The sequence below is a fragment of the Cynocephalus volans genome, chromosome 9, assembly GCF_027409185.1.
Source record: "Cynocephalus volans isolate mCynVol1 chromosome 9, mCynVol1.pri, whole genome shotgun sequence".
Taxonomy (NCBI): Eukaryota; Metazoa; Chordata; class Mammalia; order Dermoptera; family Cynocephalidae; genus Cynocephalus; species Cynocephalus volans.
In genome coordinates this window covers 43,126,991-43,139,433 of record NC_084468.1, presented here as the reverse complement: position 1 = coordinate 43,139,433, position 12,443 = coordinate 43,126,991, and the positions used below count along the sequence as shown (strand labels likewise).

Here is a 12,443-nt window from a genome sequence, read left to right as displayed (position 1 = left end):
GGAAGTCTGTGGTCCAGGGAATACGTCTGGTGAGGGTCTTCTACTGGGTGGGAACTCTCTACAGGGTCCCATGGTGACACAGGCAATCACATGGCGAGAATGGCAAGAGCTCTTTAACATGCACCTGTTCTTATAAAGCCACGAGTGCCACTCCTGTGACAACCCACTAAACCATTAACCCATTACTCTACAAATGGATTAATCCATTTTGAAGGCATAGTCATCAGGGTCCAATCACCTCCTAAAGGTCCCACCTTTCAACAGTGCCATTGTCTGATTTCCCACCCTTTTACTTTTAACACTGTTACACTAGGGATCAAGCTTTAATGAGTTGTGGGGGGACATCCAATACACAGCATCCCTCAAAATAACTGTTTGTAATAATCAAACAAGTATATTGATTATATAGTGGGTTTTAAGTAGTAAAATAGGTAAGTTTTCTAAGTTCGTTGAAGCAGCTTGAATTACAGTCATGTTGGCCATTTTTGTTGAAAGAAAGCTGGAAGGCTTTTTTTTTTTTTTCTTTTGTGGCTGGCCAATACAGGGATCTAAACCCTTGACCTTGGTGTTATCGGCACCATGTTCTAACCAAGTGAGCTAACCAACTAGCCCATGGAAGGCTTTCTTTTAGTAAAGATCTGTCAAACAGGAGAGTTGGCTGGAATATTGCTCTTGGCTGGTTTGTATCTCAAAACAACATGGCCTGGTGATTACACTTGATTAATATAATTAAGTCTATTTTACAGAATAAATGTCAATTTCTAATAACATTAATTACACTTTAATAACTGCTTAATGATAGATATAACCAGGGACTATTTTCTGTGCCCCCAAATTAAGCCACACTTAAAACACTTAATAATCCACAATATTACATTTATACAGTTGGCATGAAAGTCTGAATCCTGTATGTCAGTGAGGGCATGGATTGTGTACTCATGGTGAATTCGGGAATGTTAAAACCTGCTCTGGGTGGCCTGGTGGACCAGCCAGGCAGACGTCATATTTATGGAAGCCTCACTGGCAGAGTTGCCAGATGTAGCAAGTAAAAATACAGATGCCCAGCTACATTTGAATTTCGGATAAACAACAAATACAGTTTTTAGTATGAAGATATCCCAAATATTTCATCTGGTAATCTTACCTGGAGACAGATGAAATTTAGAAAACTGAAGTGGAGTGGTAGCCTGCTGGGGCTAAGGTCTCCACGCAGTTCAGAAACAAACCCTGAGTTGCAGGGAACATACTAGATGGTCAGAGAGGAGATGCACACACTTGTTGAGGCCCTACCTCGCCCCCTGAGGAAGCTTGGCCTGTTTCTGCAGTATCAGGGTTAAATGTTTTGTGGCTGAATCACAGCTTAATACGAGCGGGAGGAAGACAGTGAGACACACAAGCACGGCAGTGGGCAGTATTTTGAGAATGAGTGAATGTAAATTGGTCAATAACAGAAGTGGCCATGGCTCTGCAGGGGGCCAAGAAGACATGAAGGGGGCCACAGGAAGGAACAGAGAAGGGAAGTAGACCCCAAGAATGTCAAAATGGAGGAGGACAGTGACAGACACTCAAACCTCTTGCAGGACACCTCAGGTCCCTGTCATCAGTCCAATGTAGCGGATCTCAATTGTTTTCCTCCCAGTGCTTCTCCCCTGCTCTCCCAGGGGACTGACTGCACCTCCAACAACTCTTACGGTAAAGTTCAAATGGAAGACGCTCCCTTCCTAAAGGATCGCAGTTCTGAGTTGTCAGTGACTGGTTGAGGGATGGGCCCCCAAACCTACCCTGAGCCCATCTTAATAGAATTTGGGGTAATCCTAAGCAGGGCTTAGATTTTAATGTCAGCTTGTGGGGAAAAACTCATTTATAGGTAAAATTGCCCTTGAGAATCCTTTCAACACCTATAACAACAGAAAAATCTTTTCTCATGAAGGTCACTGTGACATTCTTCTCCCAGTATGGGAACAGCCAAATGCCAGGTGAAGTGGCCGGCTTGCCTTCAGGGGCCACATTCTCTGAAATGACTCTCTTGACCTTTGTTCCAGATGCTCAGGCCATGACAAGCACTGGGAGCTGAGACTGACCTTGGGAACCACAAATCCGTATCTCCCAGCTTGGACTGACTGTCCTCAGTAGCCAGCAGCATCACCCATGCAGATCAACCATCTCTCTCTTGGCTTTTCCCCTTTTAATTCTCATAGTTGAATTTGTGAACGTTAAATTGTGCATATGACGTACAATGTGACTCCAGGAACCAACACCCTGGTCCCAGTGACTGACTGAGGGGGTGGGTAGGAAGTGATCCAACCCAGACTAATTAGGATCCTTCCCTCTGTGTGTGTGGGGTGTGTGTGTGTGGGGGGGGGGGGGTGGGTGTGGGTGTGTATTAATGAGAACCATGGGGAGGAGCCCTTTCCTCCCTAGCTAAGAAGTTAGGAAGTTGTGAGCTCAGAAACTGCTACTACGATGATTTTATGAAATCACTCAGTCTGAGGAAATACTGCCAAGAGTAAAAGCCAAGATAAAGCAGATCAGAGGTGAAGAAAGAAAGTGCAGGCAACGCTAAGACCCTTTTCTGGTCCTCTCCAACAACACTCCTCACTTCTTGGTTATGTGAGCTATTAAATCTTACCCTTTTAGCCAAGCTAGTTCAAGTTGCAACCAAAGGAGTCCCTGAAAATAAGACCATTTCCACCAAGTGGTAAGAAATTGGGAATTAGGTATCCTGTAATTTTACAGGTTGTGTTTGGGAGTTAAGGCTATTATTTCGTCAGTTTCAGGGTAACCCATATTCCTGGACTGTAGTGGCAAACTCATGTGGCCAGGGAAGAATGGGCTACATGAAGTTGTTACACAAAATGAGCAATTGCTAACAGCTAAATCTGTCATCAGGTTTGACCACCTTTCCATACCTAGAGATGATCTTACATTACTAAATACAGTAGAGCCAACAGGTAGCTGTGTATTGCTTTTTTGTGCCTTATAACTAACTCAGCTCCTGTGTTGAGATTACCTTGGTTTGTCTGGGATTACTGCAATGTTGGTTCATGTGTAGCTGTTGCTTCCAGACCTTCTGATACATTTTGGGGGGTTGCAATTCCTCGTGTCCTCCCACGGCTTTCCCCAGCCTGTCCTGTTTGCTCTGATAACATGTCAGATCTCATATAGCAGTCAGCTTTGTAAAAGTCCCATCTCACCGGCTCTGGAATCATGTGATTCAATTGTACACTTCCTAGTCCTTACCAAAAAGGCATCAATTAAGATCTGATTTAATCCAGGTCCTCCTTTCCTGTTATCTCTAAGTCTGTACCAGAGGGGCCCTAAACTTCCTACACACCTCTTTAATGATTTCACAACAAGGGTTTGCTTTACATGAGAAGACTGTTTTCTTTCTCTTTTCTCTACTAATCTTCTGCTCTTTAATCAGTCCTATCCTTATTTTCACCTGTTCTTTAACCTAACATTTCAACTTGCTTTTGATGCATGGAAGACTTTCCTGGGACTTTACATAACTATCTTTGTGCAGCAGAAAATCTTGTATCGGGAGGCATTTGTCATCTAATAAACTGAGAAGAAAAAAATATCTAAAAAGCTCTAGCAGGATATTGAACTGAGAATTCATTTGATCAAAACATAAAAAAACTCCAGTGATATTTTTCTAGGCTCAGTACTGAGATATTACCCCTTGTCCAGTCACCAGACAACACGATAAGTAGCAAAAATGAGATAAAAGAAAAAGGAGTGTTATTAAAATTAGATTCCACTAATTGGTTTGGAGTTGGATTGTTTTGTTTTCTGTCACTTCATACGAAGTAGGAAAAGCAGTAACATTTTTGAATTTAAGAAGTGTTATTTTGAAACATTCTTTTAAGGTAGATTTCTCTTGGAATAATGTAAAACTTCTTGCTCATTATATGAGAAGCAAATCATAGAAACAACCTCTTGTCACTCATTTGTGTTGGTAGAATTGTAAAGAATTGTGGTTTCATATGATCCTAAGAAAAGACAGTGGTCTGTTAATACTTTTGTATTTCATTCATGTTTTCTTACACCCAGTACTGATTGTCTTGCCAATGGTAGTTCTGAGGATTACTACCCACGGCTGCTGCCGCCTGCCACCTCTCATTGCCACCCACTGCCCTACTCTGTCTAGAGTATTGATTGGGGATAGGACAGAGGTCACTGCTCCCCCCACTCACTTATGCAAAATCATGCTTAGTGATTTGAAGAGAGACTCAGTGGGGGCTCGATATGGGGGGGTTAAAAGTTGGCTCTAGCATTTTTATCATACTTGCTCAGGTTCTCTCTTTAAAGCTGGCCAAATGTAAATGACTTTCCCCCCAAAGTCAGGCATTTGGAATATTTTGGAATTAGATATATGTGTGTATATATATATATATATATATATATATAAAACATATGTATATCTATAAATATATTCTGTTCTATTACTCTAGACCTTTTAGAGTTGTCCGCAATTAATAGACATGGATTCCTAAAATTTCAGAGTTTTTTTTGTAATACAGTTTTATAAAAACTCAACTCACAACTGAATATTAATCTCCCAAAGTTGTGCTAGACAGTGGGATGACAGACACAGTGGACTGACAGACACAGTGGACTGACAGACACAGTGGACTGACAGACACAGTGGACTGACAGAGAACATGAAACATATATAAGGCATGTTCCATGTTCTCAAGGACCTTGCTGCTCTAAGCATACAACTAACTGCGATATAAAGCACACTGTGATGAACTTCATACATTCATGTCCAGGTAGGGATGGAAGTGATGAATTCTGGCCATGGAGTCCAAGCATCCTTAACCAGTGAGTACTAGATTTCAACATGTGAAAGATGACAAAGGACATTCCAGGGAAGGGGAAACAGCTTGAGCAAATTCGTGGAATCATTACCTTCATGGGGGGACAGAGTATAGGCAAAGTGGCAAGGACAGGAAACAAGCTGTGGAAAAGTGGGTAGTGGGGGCAAATTATTTCAGGCCTTTATTGTCATGTAAAGAGCTGTGATTTTAGTTTTGCTGACAGCAGCTAAGTTTTCTATAAAGGGAAATGACATATGCAAATTCAAGGCTCAGAAAGACAGGTCCACAAGCCTTGGGTAATGGATAGGAACAGGCATAAAGAACAGCCAGGGGGTCAGGCTAGGAGGTTATTATGACAATGACAATGGAAAACAATGGCAGCTTACACTAGAGAAGTAGGAGAGATTGAGAGAAGATACATGTGTGCTAAAGGAGAGAGAGAGCGCAATGCAAAATTAGGCTCTAATTCAGAAGACTGGGTGGATGGTCACGACTTAACTGGGACAGAGAGCATCAGGAAAGGAACGCATTTGAGACGCAGGTTTTAGACGGTTGAGGATAGGATGTTTGCAACGTCCCTGTGGAGTCTGATATGCAAATGAACTGCAGTTCTGAAGCCTGGAGGAAAGAACTGGGAAGGGACATAAATCAGCAGTCAAGCTATGGCAGCTGTTGCACCTCCACTTTCTGGTAATATTGCTGATTCAGTAACCCGAAAACCCTTCTTTTACAGAAAATATCCAGATATGCTAAATAAAACATAACCAACATCCCTTTAAAGGCAAGCATAGTCCACAATAGAATCATAGAAATCCCCTAGAACCAAAACCAGAGAAAACTGAAAACTAAAGGGTAAGCAGGTGGGCTCAGTTTCCAAGGGGCTTACCCTTTACTGGCCATATGGGGACAAGAGATGGAGCCCTGGGCTTCTGTCAGGTGGAGAGCTGGGACTGATCCATGTAAACCAGGGACTCTGAAAAAATTACACCTTTAGTAAAAGTCTAACGGGGGGGGGGGAATCTATCCACTAGCACAGAGAGATGACAGTTTTATCGCTTTTCATTGTGTTTTGGCCCAGTTTTCTGCGTCAGGGGGAAAAAAAAAGTCTTATCTGAGAAGTTTTCAATATAAGTCCAGTATTGTGCTGGAGCTGGTTTGTAGTGGATTATAAGAGCTGAAAGTACACATTTCTTCCCAACCCTCTTTCAGTAACTTTAAGTTAGCTACTTGAAATCAGTACTTATGTGAATATTTACTATACAGAAATTGACAATTGCTACAAATCAAGGTGTTTTCTCCAGAGAGCTGGTTGTTAAACGTTTCCCAGAACACCACTGTATAGGCCTGTCTTTGCACAGGTTTGAGGTTAGAGTTTATAACACTGTACTAGTGTGGCCTTGGAGCTCCCAAAGTGAGAAATTAGTACTACACATGATCTCAGAATGGCCAAACCCTAAGGTGCCTGGTAGAAATAAAACTGAACCTCTCTGGAGGGACATACCCTAAACCCAAACCTCATAGTTCCCCATAAATGATAACAAGCATGAGAAGCTAACTCATCATGAGCAAATGCCAGCAAACATACAAATAGCTGAATTAGATTACCAAACTCCTCAATAAAGAGATGTTTTGACTACAGACAAGAATAAAGAAAATAAATAGATAATTAAAGACATTTTTTTTAAAAAAAAGTAAAAGAATATAGCTCCAAAAGACCAGGGTGATTTGAGAAACAATTATTTTTTAGAAGATATAAAACTTCTAGAAATGATAAATAGAATCCTTGAAACTAAATTCCCAGTCACAAGTTAAATGTGGCCAAGGAGAGAATTTGTGAACTGGAAAATAGATTTGAGGAACTACCCAGAAGAGAGCACAGAGAGATGAGGAGAGTAAAAACATGATAAATTTTGAGACATGTAGGACAGAATGAAAAACATGCAACTAATAGGCATTCTGGGAGGAATAAATGTGCAAAACATAATATTTTAAAATATAATAGTTAAGAATTTTCCAGACTTGAAGAAAGACATGAATACAGATTCAGGAAGCCTAATGAGTCCTGAGAAGAAATACATTTTAGAAATAAATCCATACCTAGACACATCATAGTAAAAGTGAAAATAAAAAGATAAACAGAATATCCGAATTATACAAATTATATAATTTTTGGCTGTACTTTTCATATTTCTAAGATAAAATTAAACTGGATAGTATCTAAAATGATTTGACAGATATCTGAATGAATGTCAGGTATGAAAGATGAAAAAATGAAGACAATTTCTTTGAAAACAGGTACCTTCTATTGACTGACAATTCCCTTTTTCACTCCTTCTACACTCCTTTTCAGACTCCCTCGTGTGTCCCTTTTCTTCAGTCATATCCGTAAATGTCGTTGTCCTTGCATTCAGTCATGGGCTCTTTTTCTTCTCACTGTGCACGTTCTCGGGTGCTTTCATCAACTCACCTGGCTTTAGCTTTGAACTATAGCCACTGACTCCCAAAGCAGAATCCATTATGTGCCTTCTAGCCCTGAGTCTCCTCTCTGCTTTAGTTAATGACCCAGCATCATCAGTCTTTGCATATGTATTTCCTTGGCAGGAAATGTATCCACTCTTTTTTTTTCATCTGTAAATATCCAGTTCATCCCTTAAAATTTACTTCAAATTTCACTTCCTCTGTGAGCCCTTTTAACTCCCCTTTGTTTTCCCTGTTGGTGTTAGGTGCTATCTTCTTTGGTTTTCCAGACTACCTGTAAATGTTTTTTTGAAGTCTACCTTCTCCAAGAGACTGCAGGTATAGTATGTTAGTAGCGGGAGCTGTGCTCACACTGTTTGGGGTCCTAAGCATTGCCTGTGCATGGTGCCTGTCCTGAAACAGGCCCACTTTGAATATAGTTTAGTGAATGGATGGATGGATTAATGAATGGAAGTGTCTTATCCAACCAACATAGAGGGAATCAAGAGTGTGGCTTCAGTGTTATATTGTCACCTGATGACCACATTCACTTCTGTTAAATTGGCTCCGATTTGTGGCCTGTTATTGAAAGCAGAACTGATGCTGAGAGCACACTAGCTGTTTTTTATGCTGTCTGTTTTTTGACAGCAGGGTGTTGCCAATCATTGTCACATAAAGCAGTCTCAACAGCTCTGCTCCAAATGACCCGATGTGAAACTGTCTGGGCTGTGGGTTGGAATATTAAATGACCTTGTGTTTCTGCAGCTAGCAGAGCTGCTTGAGTCACAGCTGCAGTAAAAACATTTTAACAAAATTAAAATCTTAGTGGGGGAGGGGAAAGCAGAGAATAAAGAAGGTTGAATAGAATGCTGAGACGAAAGCACTGGCAAGACAGGAGACATTGGTATTGCCTGATTTCTGTATTTAACTATAATAGGAAAGTAGAGATCAAGACTGAGAGGTCTACATTTGTGATTTAAAGTAGTCTAAAATTTGTTTCTTATTGAATTGAAAAAGAATTTTCTGGAAAATGCATACACTAAATCGAAAGGGGCCATGGGGCAAAGAAATAAAAGCTATCTCCTAAGAGAGCGAATTGAAATAGATCAATTACCTCTTGTCACTTCCTATTTCCAAGCTAATGAATTACTTTTTAAAAAGCCTGGCTCTGTGCACTGCTGGGTTTGGCATGAAGGAAATTCCTGATGTGTATCTCACGCAAATGGAAAATGATTGGGATGATAATGTACTGCTGCTTCTTTAGAGAACCAACATAAATAGTTCTTATTACTACAGAAAAACTAGAACTTGAAAAATCTCTGTGGTAAGTTAGGGCCCTTAGGAACACGTTGTATTTTATTTTTACTCAAAGGAGTATTTTCAAGTTTCACCTTGAGCAAATGAAAGAAAGAGGGATCTAAAACCCCTAAAACATAAGGTAGCTTTCTTTGGTTTGCTCCAGTAAGAAAGGAAGAAATAATTCTTGTCCTGTTGTCCTCAGTGTTGCAGGCCCTGAGGACACAAAGATGAGTAAGACAAGATCTCTACCCTTGAGCAACTCACAGACAAATGTGAAGGGATGAGATAGAGCCCAACATGAGGCTATCAAAGAGCATCAAAGGGCCCAAAGTCAAGGAGAACAGCTGGGCCCCGGGAGAGATCCGAGCCAGGTATCAATGGTCAGGAATCCACGTGTCTCTCTGCTTCTCTTTTTTTGTGTGTGGCTGGCCAGTTTTTCTATTCTTTGCATACTTGTGTTTCTCTGTTTCTCTGCCCATCTCCTTCTCTCTATCCCCCTTTCCTCTATTGCATTCCTTTATCCATCCATCCATTCACTTAACCCTGTTCAAAGTGGATTTTGCATCATGCAAAGCAATCGGGGGCGGGGATGGAGTGGAAAGTCAATGGAAGTTTCCAGGCAGAGGCACAGCACTTTGTGAAGCACCTGGGAAGACACATACTCATGGAAGGTCGGCTCTGTTCAGGTTTGAGGGGACCGGAGTCCTGGAGGGGTTGGTGGAGGAATGGCAAGCGTTGAGAGAGATACGCAGGGGTGAGCAGACAGGTCTGAATGCTGTAGGCTGTGAGGGTTCAATTTATAAGCAAAGAGAGTGATGGTTTTAAGGGAGCTCTCCCCGGCAGCAACATGGAAGCCAGCCTAGATCCATGACTCTCGCCCTTTCCCCCCATGACGTCCATGTTAACATCTTCCCATTTTCCCATGTGTAACTACATTGGGCTTTTCATCCTCAAGAAAGCACAATGAAATGCAGGTGAGAGCATGAATTGAATCCACTCCAAGTTATTTTAAAGTAAATCTATCACACACTTTGGCACTCCAATTATTACTAAATTATTTGCAATACACTGCATAACTGCTCATGAAAGTGTCACAGTGCCATGGTTGAGAACTGGTAGAGCAAGGACGGTCATCTGTGCCCCACATATAACTGGTGGCTCAAGGAGTGTGTCTCGGGGTTTCTGGGGGAGCTAAGACAGAGCTCTGGCCCCTCCTCCCTTCCCCACCTCACACATACTTCAACCAGAGCAGCCGCACTTTTATTTTACTATCAATGGTCTTTCACCAAAATGTTGTTTCAGTGATGTGTTCTACTGCTTTAAAAAATTGTTTGCAATGGATTCAAAGGTGAATTGGAGGCAGATGAACCAAATAGGAGATCATTGGAATAGTCTGGGTGAGAAATAATAAAATGACTTCAGCTAAATCTAGTTGAACAGATGAATTAAAGCTCATAAACAATATGAATCACTTTCAAGATATAAGGAATTTTTATAATATATGTAATAGGAAACCACACTAATTTATTTCTGAGTGAAATGGGGTATATGTGTATTATGGGCTCTTCCGTGGTGCTAGCTGCAGAGGGGGCCGCTATCTACAAGTTGGTATCATGGCCACGCTTAGACATCTTGTGAAGCCCAAGATTGTCAAAAAGAGGACCAAGAAGTTCATCCAGCACCAATAGGTCAAAATTAAATGTAACTGGCCGAAACCCAGAAGCACTGACAACAGAGTGAGGAGAAGATTCAAGGACCAGATCTTGATGCCCAACACTGGTTATGGAGCAACAAGAATTCAAAGCACATGCTGCCTAGTGGCTTCCAGAACTTCCTGGTTCACAATGTCAAGGAGCTGGAAGTGCTGCTGATGTGCAACAAGTCTTACTGTGCTGACATTGCTCACAGTGTTTCCTCCAAGAACCACAAAGCCATCATTGAAAGAGCAGCCCAGCTGGCCATCAGAGTCACCAATTCCAATGCCAGGCTGCACAGCAAAGAAAATGAATAGACAGCTCATGTGCACATTTTATTTGTGTTTAAATAAAATGGTAAAAACTGCCATCTGGCACTTTCCTCAAAACAAAAAAAATGTATTATGGATTGAATTGTGTCCCCCCCAAGGTTTAGTGTGTTGGAGATTTGGTCCCCCCTGTGATAGTGTTAAGAGGGTGGGAAATCCTATTATGGTAATTGAAAGGTGGGTCCTTGAAGAGGTGATTAGATTGTAAGGACCATGCCCTAGAAAATGCACTAATAAGTTGATGGCTTAATGGTTGTCAAGGCATGGTTCTGAGGGCTTTAAAAGGAAGAGTGAGGAGTTGGCTCTCTCTCTGCTCCATCATTCTTGCCCTGTGATACCCTACCTCACCGTAGAGCCACCGCCAAGAAAAGGCCCTCACCAGATGTTTTTCCTGGACTTTGTACTTCCCAGCCTCCAAAACTGTAAGCAATAAATTTCACTTTCTTATAAATGATCCAGTTTCAGGTATTTTGTTATAAGCAGCAGAAACAACCTGATACAAAATAAGTAAGTAAAATATGTTAGAACGGTGCTTCTCAAACCTTAATGTGTATAGACATCACCTGGGTAGCTTGTTAAAATGTAGATTCTGATTCAACGGGCCTGGGTGAGGCCTGAGTGTCTATATTCCTATCAAGTCCCAGAAGATGCTGATGCTACAGGTCTGTGGACCACACTTTGAGTAGAAAGTATTAGAGAATCCTATAAGTAATTTAAAGAGTTAAAAGTATCCCTCACCCAATGAAAGAACATGGGCTTGGAAGCCAGAGACCTTTGTTTTTAAAGCCAGGATTCCCCACTCACAAGTTTCAGCTGGCTTCTCAGCCTGTTTTCCTCATCTGTAACTGGATGAGCTGTGTGTGGATTAAGTAAGATAATGCAGGGGAAGGAATTAGCGCAATGCCTCGCTCATAGCAAATACTTAGTCGGTGTTAGCTCGTATTATTAGCATATTCTTGTAAAGCTAGGGCTAGGGCTCACAGACCCCTTGAGCCCATTGTACAGACTGGGTCACAAACCCTTCACACGCAAGTCTATGAGCTAGGCAATAGGAAAAGGTCCTGGGAGTCATGGGTAAAAAATTATTAGGCTTTATTCAGAGCTAGGAACAGCTGCCTTAGTGGCCTCCCAGAATGTCCTGAGAAGCACCATGTGTCAGAGCCGTTAGTCCTTTATACTTAAGTCCATATCCCAGTACACCTGGGTGCAAATGCACAATTACACTAGACAATAACCAAGGGACACTTGGGTGCACATGCATATTTACATCAGATGCTTGGCAAGATTCTGAACATCTGAGGGGCCCTGACCATTTTCCTGTATTTTCCCAACGTTTTTAAAAGCCCATTTTATAAAAGAGTGATCCACAAATCCCCTTTCTCAGAATCCCTGTGGTGTTTAAGATGTAGACACCTGGACCCAGCATCGAATCTACTGAATCAGAACCTCTGAGGGAGGATTGACATTTTTAACATACCTTTTGCACACTAGAGCTGAAGGACTGCTCTGGAAGCTGTGTGGGTGTATGGCTGGACATGGCTAGAACCACTTCCAAAGAACATGTACCTAGTGTGCAGAGCCAAACTTTGCCTTAGACCATGGACCAGGCTTCCTGCAGCAGGTGACAGGTAAAAGGCACTATGACTGAGGAAGCTGGGGTGGAGATGGGAAGGGTGCACATTTCCACTGGGCTACAGAAATCTAGAATGATTACATTTTTTAAATTAAAGGAGAAATCTATTCCCCACTTTACCATATTCTTTGTCAGGTAAGATGCTCATGTCCAGGGACCAAAAGGTGCCATCTTGAGCCTCCTTCCTTCTCCCCCTGTCACACAAAGT

General features: G+C 41.7%; 1 pseudogene; it reads left to right on the top strand.

Moving 5' to 3' along the window:
• The first annotated feature begins 10,192 nt into the window (after positions 1 to 10,192).
• On the top strand, positions 10,193 to 10,590 carry LOC134386616 (large ribosomal subunit protein eL32-like; annotated as a pseudogene).
• The last annotated feature ends 1,853 nt before the right edge of the window (positions 10,591 to 12,443 follow it).